Below are 3,532 nucleotides of genomic sequence, written 5' to 3' on the forward strand. Positions count from 1 at the left end.
TAGACGTGCAGCAGTGACAGAGGACCAGCAGGAGCAGAGAACCTGCGGCAGCAGCAGAACCAGGAGACCAGTGCGAGACGGCACTGGAGCCGACCCACGGAGCGAGTGAGCTGAGTGCCTGTGTGCGGCAGGCTTCCTGGCAGAGTGGGGGTGCCTCTGGGTACTTATCGGTGGAGCTAGGCTTGCCGACCCACGGAGCAAGGGAGCTGAGTGCCTGTGTGCAGGAGGCTTCCTGGTGGAGTGGGGTGCCTCCGAGCACTTATACCCGTGGAGCTACAGAGCTTTGGAACACTTGCCCCAGCAGGGCAGATGTGGGCATGAGGCCCAAGGGCCAAGAGGCCACAGGAAACAGAGGCAGAAGTTGAAGAGACAAGGGACACAAGAAGCTGAGCTGCTTCAGCCTCAAAAGATTTCACCTGTGGACTAAAGAAACTCAGCCCAGGTCCTCTGAGGAGCCTTCGCCTGACTGTCCCGAGACTCCGCCCCCAGAGGCTGCCCCGGGGAGGAAGGCCCGCCCCTCGTGCCCAAGACCACCTGCGGACTACCAGCGCGCGTGCGCGTAGATTACTTCATATCAGGCACGGGGGCGCACGTTTGCGGAAGGGGTTGCATAGTTGTAGCGGCAGCTCCTACGTTGGTGATCAGTGTATCTTTCCTCCCAGACGGGCGGATTTCACGGCAGCATCATGGTCGAGGAGGTACAGAAATATTCTGTGCACACACTTGTGTTCAGGTCATTGAAGAGGACCCATGACATGTTTGTAGCTGATAATGGAAAACCTGTGCCTTTGGATGAAGAGAGTCACAAACGAAAAATGGCAGTCAAGCTTCGTAATGAGTATAGGCCTGTGTTGCATATGCCTACTTTAAAAGAAAATTTTAAAGAGAAGGGCCTTCAGAATTCATCAGATTCATATGGTCACAAACAATATCCTGCCAATCAAGGACAAGAAGTTGAATACTTAGTGACGGTTACACATCCATACCCACCAGGACCTGGGTTTGCTTTGACAGCGGATACTAAGATTCAACGAATGCCAAGTGAATCAGCTGCACAATCTTTAGCTGTGGCATTACCTTCTTCTCAGGCCAGGGTTGATGCAAATCGCACCGCCCCTGGTGGAAGTGAATACCAACATCCTGGGGCCTCTGACCAGTCACAGCCTCCAGTGATAACTTCAGTTATTATGGAGGCTGGCAATGCCAAGAACTCTGCATTGATGGCCAAAAAAGCCCCTGCAATGCCAAAACCCCAGTGGCACCCACCTTGGAAACTGTACAGGGTCATCAGTGGGCACCTCAGCTGGGTTCGCTGTATTGCTGTGGAGCGTGGAAATCAGTGGTTTGTTACTGAATCTGCCGACAGAACTATAAAGATCTGGGACTTGGCTAGTAGCAAATTAACACTGTCATTGACGGGGCATATCAGTACAGTGCGTGGTGTGATCGTAAGCACAAGGAGCCCCTACCTGTTCTCTTGTGGAGAATACAAGTAAAATGCTGGGGTCTTGAATATAATAAGGTTATAAGACACTATCATGGACATCCAAGTGCCGTGTATGGTTTGGATTTGCATCCAACAATAGATGTGCTGGTAACCTGTAGTCGAGATTCAACTGCACGGATTTGGGACGTTAGAACTAAAGCCAGTGTGCACACTTTTATCTGGACATACAAATGCAGTTGCTACAGTGAGATGTCAAGCTGCAGAACCACAGATTATTACTGGAAGCCATGACACTACAATACGATTATGGGACTTGGTGGCTGGAAAAACAAGAGTCACACTAACAAATCACAAAAAATCAGTCAGGGCTGTGGTTTTACATCCAAGACATTACACATTTGTGTCAGGTTCTCCAGATAACAAAACAATGGAAATTCCCTGATGGAAGTTTCATTCAAAATCTTTCTGGCCATAATACTATTATTAACACATTGACGGTGAATTCTGATGGAGTGCTGGTATCTGGAGCTGATGATGGCACTATGCATCTTTGGGACTGGAGAACAGGCTACAATTTCCAGAGAGTTCATGCAGCTGTGCAACCTGGGTCTTTGGATAGTGAATCAGGAATATTTGCTTGTGCTTTTGATCAGTCTGAACGTCGATTACTAGCAGCTGAGGCTGACAAAACCATTAAAGTGTACAGAGAGGATGATACAGCGACAGAAGAAACTCATCCAGTCAGCTGGAAACCAGAAATTATCAAGAGAAAGAGATTTTAATGTAGCATTGTCTTCACGGTGGTTCCGCCTTTTCCCCCCTTACCTTGGCTTGGATGAGGATACCCAGTCACTGTGTGCTCTGACTGGGAGTATAAAGCAGAGACTTACTTGCTCAAATCATTGCCGGGTCATCACATGTTACAATAAACTGCTCCCTTTTCTCCCCCTTCCCCAGTGTTTTTATTTTTGAAATAAACCATTTTTGATCCTAGGAAGTAAGATGCAGATTAAAAAAAAAAGGAGAAGAAGAACAAAGTGGGAGGCCTCACACTACCTGATTTTAGAACTGATTATACCACCACAGTACTCAAAACAGCCTGATACTAGTACAACAACAGATACATAGACTAATGGAACAGAATTGAGAATCCAGATGTAAATTCATACATCTATGAGCAGCTGATATTTGACAAAGGCCCAAAGTCCGTTAAATGGGGAAGACAGTCTCTTTAACAAATGGTGCTGGCATAACTGGATATCCATCTGCAAAAAAAATGAAACAAGACCCATACCTCACACCATGCACAAAAACTAACTCAAAACAGATCAAAGACCTAAATATAAAATCTAAAACGATAAAGATCATGGAAGAAAAAATAGGGACAACACTAGGAGCCCTAATACATGGCATAAACAGAATACAAAACATTACCAACAATACGCAAACACCAGAAGAGAAACTAGATAACTAGGAGCTCCTAAAAATTAAACACTTATACTCATCCAAAGACTTCACCAAAAGAGTAAAGAGACAACCTACAGACTGGAAAAAAACTTTGGCTACAACAAATCTGAGCAGCGTTTAATCTCTAAAATCTACAAGATACTGCAAAACCTCAACAACGAAAAGGCAAATAACCCAATTAAAAAATGGGCAAAGGATATGAACAGGCACTTCACCAAAGAAGACACTCAGGCAGCTATCAGATACATGAGGAAATGGTCACAATCATTAGCCATTAGAGAAATGCAGATGAAAACTACAATGAGATATCATCTCACCCCAACGAGGCTAGCATTAATCCAAAAAACACAAAATAATAAATGTTGGAGAGGTTGTGGAGAGACTGAGACACTTATACACTGCTAGTGGGAATGTAAAATAGTACAACCACTTTGGAAATTGATTTGGCGCTTCCTTAAAAATCTAGAAATAGAAATACCATAGGATCCAGCAATCCTACTCCTTGGAATATATCCTAGAGAAATAAGAGCCGTCACACAAATAGATATATGCACACCCATGTTCAGTGCAGCACTGTTCACGATAGCAAAAAGATGGAAACAACCTAGGCGCGGATCA

The 3,532-nt window shown here is 45.2% G+C and overlaps 1 pseudogene; it reads left to right on the forward strand.

Annotated features, from left to right (window-relative positions):
* The first annotated feature begins 665 nt into the window (after positions 1–665).
* LOC101352366 (pleiotropic regulator 1 pseudogene) lies at positions 666–2,494 on the forward strand (annotated as a pseudogene).
* Positions 2,495–3,532: the final 1,038 nt, after the last annotated feature.

Source organism: Trichechus manatus, unplaced genomic scaffold, assembly GCF_000243295.1.
Source record: "Trichechus manatus latirostris isolate Lorelei unplaced genomic scaffold, TriManLat1.0 scaffold00048, whole genome shotgun sequence".
Taxonomy (NCBI): Eukaryota; Metazoa; Chordata; class Mammalia; order Sirenia; family Trichechidae; genus Trichechus; species Trichechus manatus.